This window comes from Lissotriton vulgaris, chromosome 1_1, assembly GCF_964263255.1.
Source record: "Lissotriton vulgaris chromosome 1_1, aLisVul1.2, whole genome shotgun sequence".
Lineage (NCBI taxonomy): Eukaryota > Metazoa > Chordata > Amphibia > Caudata > Salamandridae > Lissotriton > Lissotriton vulgaris.
In genome coordinates this window covers 1257345943-1257358053 of record NC_141685.1, presented here as the reverse complement: position 1 = coordinate 1257358053, position 12111 = coordinate 1257345943, and the positions used below count along the sequence as shown (strand labels likewise).

At 45.6% G+C, this 12111-nt stretch overlaps 1 protein-coding gene across 1 annotated transcript in view; it reads right to left on the bottom strand.

Annotated features, from left to right (window-relative positions):
* Positions 1-12111, bottom strand: part of NCKAP1L (NCK associated protein 1 like) — a 1717783-nt gene that overhangs the window by 1405982 nt on the left and 299690 nt on the right. The gene's annotated exons all lie outside the window — the stretch shown is intronic.

Below are 12111 nucleotides of genomic sequence, written 5' to 3'. Positions count from 1 at the left end.
AGGAAGAGAGGAGAAGGGTGCAAGGTAGAGAAGGGTGGAAGGCAGAGGGTGGAATAGGGTGCAAGACAGAGAGGAGAAGGGTGCAAGGCAGAGGGGAGAATGGTGCAAGGCAGAGGGAGAATGGTGCAAGGTAGAAAAGGGTGCAAGGCGGAGGTGGACTAGGGTACAAGGGGAAGGGGAGAAGGGTGCAAGGGGGAGGGGGAGAAAGGTGCAAGAGGGAGGGCAAGAAGGGTACAAGGCAGAGGGGAGAAGGGTGCAAGGGGGATGGTGATGAAGTTCAAAATGTGCCCCCCCTGGTAAAATTTCTGCGGACACCCATGGAACGCACACTACTTTGTGAGGGAGAGTGGGAGAGAGTGGAGAGAGAGAGAGTGGAGAGAAACAGTGGAGAGAAACAGTGGAGAGAAACAGTGGAGAGAGAGAGTGGCTAGAGAGAGAGAGAGAGTGGAGAGAGACAGTGGAGACAGAGTAGACAGTGGAGAGAGAGTGGAGATAGACAGAGGAGAGACCGAGAGTGGAGAGAGAGTGGAGAGAGCATGGAGAGACACTGGAGAGAGTGGAGAGAGAGAGAGTGGAGAGAGAGAGTGGAGAGAGAGAGTGGAGAGCGAGAGAGTGGAGAGAGAGTGGAGATAGACAGTGGAGAGACCGAGAGTGGAGAGAGAGTGGAGAGAGCATTGAGAGACACTGGAGAGAGTGGAGAGAGAGAGAGTGGAGAGAGAGAGAGTGGAGAGAGAGAGTGGAGAGAGAGAGAGTGGAGAGAGAGAGTGGAGAGAGAGATAGAGTGGAGAGAGAGATACAGTGGAGAGAGAGAGAGTGGAGAGAGAGAGAGAGAGTGGAGAGAGCGAGTGGAGAGAGCGAGTGGAGAGAGCGAGTAGAGAGAGCGAGTAGAGAGAGAGAGAGTGGAGAGAGATAGAGTGGAGAGAGAGAAAGAGTGGAGAGAGAGAGAGTGGAAAGAGAGAGAAAGAGTGGAGAGTGGAGAGAGAATGGAGAGTAGAGAGAGACAGTGGAGAGAGAGACAGTGGAGAGAGAGACAGTGGAGAGAGAGTGAGTGGAGAGAGTGAGTGGAGAGAGAGTGAGTGGAGAGAGAGTGAGTGAAGAGAGTGGAGCGAGAGAGTGGAGAGAGAGTAGAGAGAGAGAGAAGGGAGAGAGAGAAGGGAGAGAGTGTGGAGAGAGAGAGAGAGTGGAGGGAGACAATGGAGGGAGACAGTGGAGAGAGACAGTGGAGAGAGAGACAGAGGAGAGACCGTGGAGAGAGACAGTAGAGATAGAGTGGACAGAGTTGAGAGAGCGAATGAAGAGAGTGGAGAGAGAGTAGAAACTGACTGACTGATTCAGAGACTGAATACTGACTGACCGAGAGACTGACTGACTGAGAAACTGACTGAGAGAGAGAGTGACTGACTGACAGAGAGAGAGAAACTGATTGAGAGTGAGACTGACTGACAGAGACTGGCTGAGATAGAGAGAAACTGACTGAGAGAGAGACTGAGAGAGAGAGGCAGAGACTGGCTGACAGAGAGATAGACTGATTGACTGTGATAGAGACTGACTGACTGAGAGAGACTGCCTGAGAGAGACTGACTGAAGAGAGAGACTGACTGAGAAAGAGACTGACTAAGAGACTGACTGAGAGAGAGACTGATTGAGAGAGAGTCTGACTCGGAGAGAGACTGACAGAGAGAGAGACTGACTGAGTGAGAGACTGGCAGAGAGAGAGAGACTGACTGAGTGAGAGAGTCTGACTGACAGAGACTGACTGACAGAGACTGACTGACAGAGAGAGAGAGACTGACTGACTGGGGTAGAGAGAGAATGACTGGGAGAGAGAGAGACTGACTGACTGAGAGAGAGACTGACTGACTGAGAGAGACACTGACTGACAGAGACTGACAGAGAGATAAAGAGACTGAGAGACTGACAGAGAAAGAGAGACTGACCAACAGAGAGAGAGAGACTGACTGACAGAGGCTGACTGATAGAGAGACTCACAGAGAGACTGACTGACAGAGATAGAGACTGAGACTCTGACAGAGAGAGAGACTGACTGACAGAGAGAGAGACTGACTAAGAGAGACTGACAGAGAGACTGACAGAGAGAGACTGACTGACAGAGAGAGAGCGAGAGACTGACTGACTGACTGAGAGAGACTGACTGAGAGAGACTGAATGACAGCGAGTGATAGACTGACTGACAGAAAGAGAGACTGACTGACAAAGAGAGACTGACTGGCTGACAGACTGACAGAGAGAGAGAGAGAGAGAGAGAGAGACTGACTGACTGACAGAGAAAGTGACTGACTAAGAGAGACTGAATGACAGAGAGAGATAGACTGACTGACTGAAAGAGAGATACTGACTGAGAGAGAGAGAGAGACTGTGATGGAATTGGGGTCAAAGTGTGTATGAAGCTATGCAATGCCTCTTAAGATTACTATTGTCTACTGATAAAAATGTACTATCAAAATGTGCTCTTTGTAGTTACATCTGCTTTTGAAATACTGCATTGAAGCTTTGTCCAATGTCTTAAAACGGAAACGAGAAGGAGCAGTGGATGCACTTTTGTCAAAACTAAAAGATGAGTGGGCCCGATGTTGTATTTCATGAAAGGAGTCTGCATCAGGAAACCCACCTAAAATTGGGCAAACTTTCCCGGCCTACTCATGGCAGGGACCCTGTAATGAATGAACCACCACCTATGATAGCCTGCTGGCAGACTATGCCCAACCTTTGACTCCACCATCCAGTGTTACTTATAACGGCTGTATTGGTGACAGTGGCATAACAATCGCCCGGCATCCCCTGCAGTATGGTGGGTCGCTGGCCTGGGAGCTCTAGACTGGCACCGAGAATGGGAGGGGGGCCCCCTCCATGTAGTTTGCAGGGGGGCCCCCTCATGTTTCGATACGCCACTGGGCACAACATGTACCACCCTGCATGTATCTCCAGGCACCGAAGTGACAGGGGGCTATGCATAGTCCAGTTTGTTTCGTCTCCACCGCAGTTTTCTTGGTGGTGGAATCCACTCCTAATCTTTCTGTGTCATTGATCCTATGAGACTCCTTTGTCCATCGGTCTCCATCATTAGTAACCTTACAACACCAGTAAACCTATCTCCTCTAGAAGTCTCATTCAATTTCTGGAAGAATGTAGAGCTCTCGCTTTCCCCACCATGGTCCCCGGCGGGGATCTTGGTACTGCTATTTCGAGCCCTGTCTTAGGTCCCACTCTTGAAATCCTTAGCTGTCATTGGTGACTGCTTCTGTCAACTATGCTATTCTCCTGGACAAATCTTTCACTCAGGAGGAGATCTCATTCTCCACAGTTATCGCAGGACTGCCGGGTGATAAGATTCCCGAATCAGAACGCCTCACACCTGCATTCTTCAAACAATATGCTCCTCTCCTTGCCCTGCACTTAGCTGCCATGTATAATGATTCTTTCGAATGCAGAAGTTTTCCCCTATCACTTTGCGAGGCCTTGCTCACCCTTCTTCTGAAGCCGGATAAATCTCCAGAGTGCTGTGATTCATACGGTCCTCTGTCCCTCATTAACACTGACAATAAAATCTATGCCAAACTGCTGGCCACCCACCTTCTTCCACTCATGTCACTAATCGCACGCCCAGATCAATCCGGTTGTATTCCGAGGTGCGCCATCTCCCACAACCTTCAGACCATGTTCTCAGTCCTCCACCAGATTAATCCCTCTCTTCTGGCTGTGGCTGCACTATTGGATGCTACCAAAGCCTTTAACACTATTAAATTGCCCATCCTAATCCAGCTCCTCCCGCGCTTGGGTTTCAGCCCAGATTTTGTACGTAAGATACAACTGCTATATACGCTCCCCACGGCTTGCATCAGAATAAACTGGCAGGCCACTGACCCATTTCCATCTCGAGAGGCACCAGGCAGGGATGCCCCTCTCCCCCATGCTTTTCTTTTTGCCATCGCCATGGAACCCCTGGCTGCCCATCTATGCCAACACCACACCCAATGGGGCATCGGCTTCTTGGCCCATGCCTTTGTCACTTCCATGTATGCGGACGATGTCACGATCTACGTCTGAGACCCTCAGGAAAATCTCACACCCATGATGAGCGAGGTGGTGTGGTTTGGTTGTTTATCCGGTGTCCAAGTCAATTGGAGCAAGTCGGTACTTTTCCCCGTCACAGATGCTACAAGCCTTCCACCCCAGATGACCCCTTTGTTTGGGCGTGGGGCCCTCGAGGTACCTTGGCATCTGTCTCAGTAGGGATGTGGATGAACTCTGGAAGCTTAATTTCGGCCGGGCAATGGACTGGTTGGTGACCAAGATCTGCTTGTGGCAAAAACTCCCTTTATCGCTAGCTGGACGCATTGCCATTGCTAAAATTGTGGTGCTCCCACAATTCTTGTACCTCTTTTTAAACATCCCCGTCCCTCTCATCATATTTCTTCTGCAAACTATGCTCCAACATCATAACTCTGGTCTTGGCAGGGCAACAACCTAGAATTGCTTATGACATTCTTACACTACCCTTGGTCCGAGGCGGAATGGGTGCCCCAGATATCAAGCTCTACGCACCCTACGCCCAAGCCAGCTTCCTCCACTTCTGGCTTCATCCTATGCCTTTTCAACCCCATGTGGCAGTTGAGGCGGACCTTGCTGCCCCATGGTCGCTTCGGACCATGCTATTTCTCCCACTCAAGCCCAGCGCAATGAGATTGATACGGTTGAATGCCTGTGTTGGGCCTGGGATGGCCTGCGTAAATACACAGGCGCAGACACACTGTATGCTCCCTCCAAGAACCTTGCCAGCAATCAAGCATTCCCCCCGTTGCAGACAGCGGGCATGGCCTGCCGTGCGAGTCTCCTAGGACTTCATACTTTAACGGACATCTACCCTAACAATACGTTTTTCACCATTCACGAAAATGCTGCGCCAATGGACACATTATTGTACTACTAGATTAGAGCGACATGCAGAGAAGATAACCCTGCAGTCCTTCAGGCCCCACAAGCCAATGTCGCCCTCAAATTAGTCCATTCCTCTAGCTCCCTGCGTGAGCTGGTCACTAGACTGTATGCTCTTACACTGGCCGCCGCTTCCACTAGCACTGAGCGTGGCCGCAATACGTGGAGTGTAGACTTAGATAGGGATCTTCCTCAGGAGCACTGGCTCAATGCTGCAACCAGACAAAGCTCCTCTCCCCCGAACTATTGCCTGCGGCACATACATTTTAAATATTTGCACAGACTCTACAGCTCTCCTGTGTCACTACATAAGATGGGCCTACTCGAACACAACAGATGCGCAGGCTGCTCCGCTCCTAGCATGGACTATGCCCACTTAGCCTTGTTGTGCACACAGGTTTCTGCAAGGGGTATGCGCAGCTATTAGTGCCGATCCCCTGGTGCGCCTCCTAGGTTATGTCAAACATACACGAGATGCTAACTGCAAACTCACGGCGATGCTTCTAGTGCATGCTAAGGGAAGAGTGTCCATCCACTGGGGGCAAAGGCCAGCGCCCCTGGTTAAAAATTGGTTGGAGGAAGCAGCCCTCTGCCAGCAAATGCTAGGTGAATTTTGGGATTTGATGGTGGCTACTAGCAGACCCCCTGACACATGGGCCCCTCTCATCTCCTTCCTGACCCGCCAAAGAACTCCCCCATCACTGACAAGCAAAATGCCAGAGACAGTGCCATAGATAGCATCCCCTCATCGAGTCCTCCTATTTGTGCCTCCCCCAATATGCTTAAATCTCCACCCATCAAGGCTGGGCTATATATTGTGCTCCTTTTGATCCGTCATGTTTTCCAATAGGAAATGTAAATGTGAGTGTAAATGTGACTGCACTCCTACCGCGATGGAAACCTGTAACGTGTTGTGCCTTCCTTTTCAATAAAGGTTTTTGAAGTACAAAAAAAACTATGCTATTATCATTTGCCATTGGCAAGTACCGATTTTGTTATAGTTAAAAATTCTCCCATTGGTCACCCAGGGCTGCAGTCCCAATGTTTTGACGATTTGGCGTAGTTGCTATTTTCTGCAGATACAAAGCCCTGTTGCTCATTTTGGGGCTGGTTTTTCATTAGTGGTTCTTCTAAAGCGCTCTGGGAATTGTAGTTCATGATTTATGAGGAAATGTCCTGTTCGGTCTGTTAGAAGTTCAATGGCCTGGACTATCTGGGATAGTGAATTACCAGAACAGTCGGCAAATTGCCAGGACTGTTCCGGCAAAATCGGGAAAGTTGACAGCTATGTTTTTTTGTTCTAGTTCAAAATGGCTACCCAGACCCATACTGATGATAAGCTCTCACGCAGCTGGCTGTTTCATGATCAAATGACCTTTGTTTCAGGAAACTGTTGAAACCATCTGTCATGAAGTACGTTTTGTTGAATTTATAAGTTATTATTCCTCCCACTATAGGCTTCATTGTTGACTTTTGACTTGAGTATATTAATCACCCAAACTCAGGTGAAAAATGGCAAACTAGCAGTTGATTTGGCAATACCTTGGCAGCTCCCAAAGCTGCAAAATGCTCCTGGCTGTCTTTATCAAAGAGCCAAAAATGAGTAAACATGTTTTTGGAGAGCTATTGGACATTAGACTAAGCTCTGTTCATTGTGGAAAAAGCTATGGCAGTCCACAACTGGAATCACTTTTAGCCACACAATGAAAAACGATGATCTGCATTGTATTCAAGGTCTCACACAAGAGTGCAGATGGCACAAAATGCTATTTGGGGTTCCACAGCTCAGGTGGGCTTCTCACACCGAGTCTAGTAACCTTTCATTTGGTTATATCATAGTTAGATGAAATCTTCAGTAACACCGTAATGTTTTAAACTAAAAAAAAACACTGAAATTCAACAGTGATAGTTAACTTAATTAACTATAGCTGGTGCCCTAAGGTAACTATAACACCATGCACAGTTCTCTCATCAATAATTTATAATAGGGCACAAGTTATACTGCGGCCAACCACCACAGCTAAACCTCACAGGCAGCCAAACCTCCCCCTCCCCACCAAACAACCACCCGATAACACCCTATATATATAAAGCAGATCTATCATCTTTCTCCCAAAATTTACAATCATTTTGATCAAATCTTTATTTCAATCATGACTTAAAAAATATTTAATAACATTTTGATGAACTACATGTCTGTGACTCTTCTTTTTACATAGTTTTTATTTTTACATTTTGGGAGTGTGAAATAAATATTGTTTCTTTAAGAAGAAAAAGAAAACAAATATATCTCTGTTCTACCTTTTAAAAATGAGGTGGTAAATATAGCCAAATAAACAGCTTGTATTTTATGTGATATATCTTTGACACATAAAATTCAACAGGTCCCGAGGAGAGATTGCAATCCCAGTTGTAGAGCAAAATCTCCAACATAGTAAATGCTGTAGAAAAAATGTACGTTTTCCTGGGGTCATGGCTTCAATGACCCATGAGACTTATGGTTTTAATTCTAGTGTTGGTGGGGGCCTGCAGATCTCTATACAACCCCCGATCCCCACAACATTTTTAAAAAATGTGGTGTTTTTCCTGCCCCTTTTAGGAACATCACCAAAAACAAAATATATGTATGTAGCCCTCCCAGGGCATTATGGAGCACTCCTTGCGGGTGCAGGATGAGCCAGCATTGCTCCAACCCCACAGGAGCTGTTTTCTTTTGCTCCTGCGGAGTTGGAGAAAATTAAATTTTCCTTTCCTGTGAAATAGATGGTGACCCAGGGGTTGGTGGCCCTCAGACACAGTCACCGAGGGGGTCCCCGGAGCCACTGTATGGCGTAGGGAAGGGGGTCCCATTTAATTACGCTTTTTGGCCCCTGGAAGATGTCCTCCCTGGGGCCTCTTCGAGCATGGTGGCAAAGGGGGCCTCCTCTCCCCTCATAAAATTATTGGCCCCAGGGGATGGGTCCTCAGAGCTTTGTGGAGGCTTGGGGAGGGAGTCCATGCAAGCCCATCCCACTTAAATAATGCTACGCTTTCCCCAGGCCCTGGCCCTCAAGGGGAGGGGGGGATTTTTAAATGTGCGGGAGGCCACGTTTAAATAACATTTTTTGCAGGGGTATCATGTTTTTATTTCTGGGTCTAGGGGTTCAGGGAATCTGTACCCTGCCCCCTTATGTCTTTTTTTGCATTGTTCCTAGGACTCAGAACTGAGTCCCGAGTCCTAAGATGTCTGCCACCACTTCCTGGTTGAGGTGGTAGCAGCCAGTCTGATCTCAGCAGGGGATTCACGGAGGCTTTGCGTACCTAGATATACAATTTTTTTAGCATTAATTGCTCAAAAACTACTCAACGGATTTAAACCAAAAAAAAAAAGCACTCTTGGACTGAGATCTAGCTTTCTTCCAAATTTGGTGCAATCCCGTTCAGCGGTTTGGGCTGATGCTGTATCTAAACCTCCCATGGAACAATGAATGGAGGTGTTTTGGAAGCCCCCTTTTTTTTGGCCCCCGCTTGATCGATCACCCCACAACTTTCCTTGTGCAAACTAGACAATCTATGGCACTGTTTGGAAAGTATTGTGGAGATTCATCAAACGGCACCAAAGTTATGAGCAACACAAAAAAAGGCATTTCTTACAAATCACAATCCTAACTATAACTTCCCAGTGGCGACCACCACTGGTTTTAGATAGATAGATAGATAAATAAATTATAATTATAAAGATAGATAAAAGTTTGTAGGGGTGCATCATATTCACAAGTAGTCAGCACCCACATATATAGAGGACTTATTAATCATGTTTAAATGTAACGTAGGCTAAGAATTAATGTGTTAGAAAATGCTTAGAGTAACGCAAAGAGTTTGAAAAGCTTTTAGGCCATATTAACCTAGAAATGTCGTTTGCAGTGAAGAATCCCACTAATTAAGTGATGCTTTATAGTTTGATATTATATTAGTTGCTGTATTAAAATTCATTTGTATTCCTTCTAACGTGATAGAGTTGTTTTAAGCTAGAGAATGTATTTCGCTTTAAGGATGAGGGCCTAAAGAACGGAAAAGTATGGCTCATGTTAGAATATGATTCACATAAACGTGCAGAGGCCTAGTTCATGAAAATCGAGTAGGCCGGATTGAAAATGTGTTGCTTGACAATAAACCATAGAAATGTTTTTAAGAAAGCTGCTTTTAGTTAAACCTGATTGCAACATTATGAAATGTTGAGCCGAGTCACATGTGTTTCTTTGCAGGTGCCGGACAAGTATAGATTGTAGAAGAAGGGCCCATTGTGTATGAGTGTTAGAATGGTAGACCCAGACATGGACGAGTGACTGGGGAATTTAGGGATGCATCTTGAAGCGAAGAAGAGTCTGGGACCCAAGGACGTCTCAACGGACAAGGATGGAGCGGTGCCATGATGGAAACTTTTACAAACCAACACCTTCGAGAGGGGCGTACCTTAGGGCGTGTCGTCTGTATTGTGGGGTTTTGTATTAGGGACAGCACCCCGGGGAGAAGCCAGAGCAGATGAGCGAGAGGGCGAAGGGAAGCGGTTGATCAGGCAGAGAGTTTTGCTATGAGAGAGCGGTACTTAGACTAAGTCCGAAGAAAGTGAGTGTACTTCTTTGGAAGTCACCACGGCTGACACCTTTGTTAGGAGGGAACCTTGTTGAGTAGGGATGTCACCTTGTTTAGCGTAGGGACAGATTAACCTGGATTTATTCCTTTTTCCAATGCCTACTAAAACACAGGTCATAGCAATTCTTGTTAGCCTGATGATTTTGGAGCTGATTCTGGTATTGTTTCTAAGCCGACTCAGACTTTTCCGTAGGATTATGTTTGTATTAGTGCCTGTTTATCTGCTGAATCTTTTGCTGAGGTGTTTGTATATCCAATTGTTTTTGGCTTTGTAATACATTTTTGAACTTAGTCCTTAGTCAGTGGTTCTTTGGGGAATCAATGGGTGTGCATTGAGGAGTGTTCACTGTTTGCTTAGATAGATTGCCTTCTACACTCTATGACAGGTAAAAAGGTCTAGTCGACCTGTGACGGGATTCTAGAAAATGCTATTCTGGTTCTAAAGGAAAAATCCCGCCTTTCCAGATAGATAGATAGATAGATAGATAGATAGATAGATAGATAGATAGATAGATAGATAGAGCTTTTAAAGAGTTAAGTGGGTATGGTCTAAACCAAGGCAATGATGCCTACATCTCGCTCAAATTCCATGGGTTAACAGAAGATTGCCACACCCTTAGGACTGTACAAGAACATCCCACTCATGATAGTGTGACGCAGTGCACCGGGTCGAATAAAGCTAGCTAGTTTAAATTAGGTAATCTGTTTTTTTTTCCTAAACCATTTTCAGATCGTCTCATGGGCCTGTTTTGAATAGTGTGGAGCGCTTTAATATATTCAGCAGGGAAGCCTACATACATTGCCTCACGGTAATATAATTGTGAAAATGTGTATGCTCTTAGGGATATTACTTGGTGTTTCACCATGTATGTAATGATGTTGCTGGATAAATATGGAAAAACCCTCCATTCCTTTACATCTTGACCTCTATTGATGTAAATGAGAACATTTTAAATGAGAGGTCCAATTAAAATATGACACTCAGATTATTCACTGTTGCTGCAGTTATTGGTACATCTACTGATCTGAGAAGTCACGGGAACAGCCGTAGCTGGGAGAGAGGCTTGAGTAGGCAGCATTTGTATTTTGGATATCTAAAACCACATTTTGCAGTCATGTACATTGCACAGATGGTCATGAGCTCCATGCTGTCTCCTGTCTAATGATCAGGAGAATATGGAATGGTTTTAAGTGACCCAGCCAGTCATTATAAAAAAGAGGGGTGAGTTCAGATCCCTGGGGACACGGTGAAGCTGGATAATCACCTGTTGATATGCTCATACAATAAAGAAGATAATCATTTTTTTCTTGGCTTGAGGTCCCTACCCTGCCTGTGAAGCAGGAGTGCATGTCTACTGCTTCAAGCAGGCTGTCCCTCATGTGAAAAAGTCTCATGGACGGCTCTGAATCTGGACTCATTAACAATGGTACAGTGAGATGGTTACACATGCACTCTTCAAGGCATTACCCAGCAGCAAGTTACATTTTGGTGGGATTTTAATGAATCATCTCCAAAGATGTTAGTCTTTGGAAGTAAGGGGTCGACCTGCATCCTTATAGCCTACACTACCAGTCCTCCCTTAAAGAACATACTGATTGTGTCCTTCAAATTGGAGTTAAAGATTTCTGGAAAAGATTTATAATAGGCATTACTCATAGATGCTGAGGTGTAATATACCTGTAGTGACGCTGTGGCCAGGTTCCATTGACTATGTATTGCATACCCAGTAGTGTGATGGTTGGAAGAGGAAGTGTGATAGATTTACATGCAAAGGGATCATTGCAATTAGCTGGCACTTATGTTTTACTTGGCAGATCCAGAGGTATGTTTATGATGGTATTGAGTGGATTTGAGTTTCATCATATTTGAAGCCAGAATTCATTGAGTCTTCAGAACTGATGCTAGAATGCACTACCAAATCATTTTGAGACATGTCTTAGTTGTCCACATCTCAATGAAAAAAATGCAGGGAGTGGTGGAGGGAGCTTAGTCAAGTGTCAAGATAAATCCTCTGAATCAGTAGATACCAAAAGTACTTAAAACATGCTTTTAATGTTAAAACACTTTATACGGTTTCATTGTCTACATCATAATTAATGCCAATCCGTTAGACCTACTAGCACTGGTGCATGAATTTTTGTGCATATCTGTTCTGCTGACAGGATAAATAACTCCATTGTTATTTATGCCTGACCCAGAAGTAGCACACTATATGGTCTCAGGTGTCTTTCTTTTTACTGTATTTTCTTTCCAGCATGGCCTGCAAGATGAGTGCATATCCAAAATAGAGAACATTGAGAGTCTGTGTTGGCTTCCCTGGAGATAGTTATGTAGCTAAGAGGACTGGTGCTCCCACAGATGTGCTTGGCCTTGCTTTGGTTTTACTGCGATATCTGTTTCCTCTATCACGACCTCATTTAGGGCTCCTTGAAATTTTTTCCATATTCCTGCATGGGTATGTCTCATAAAAGAAGGTGCAGCCAAGCTCCCCCTGCTAAGACAATAGTCTGCTTGTCCTTCTGATT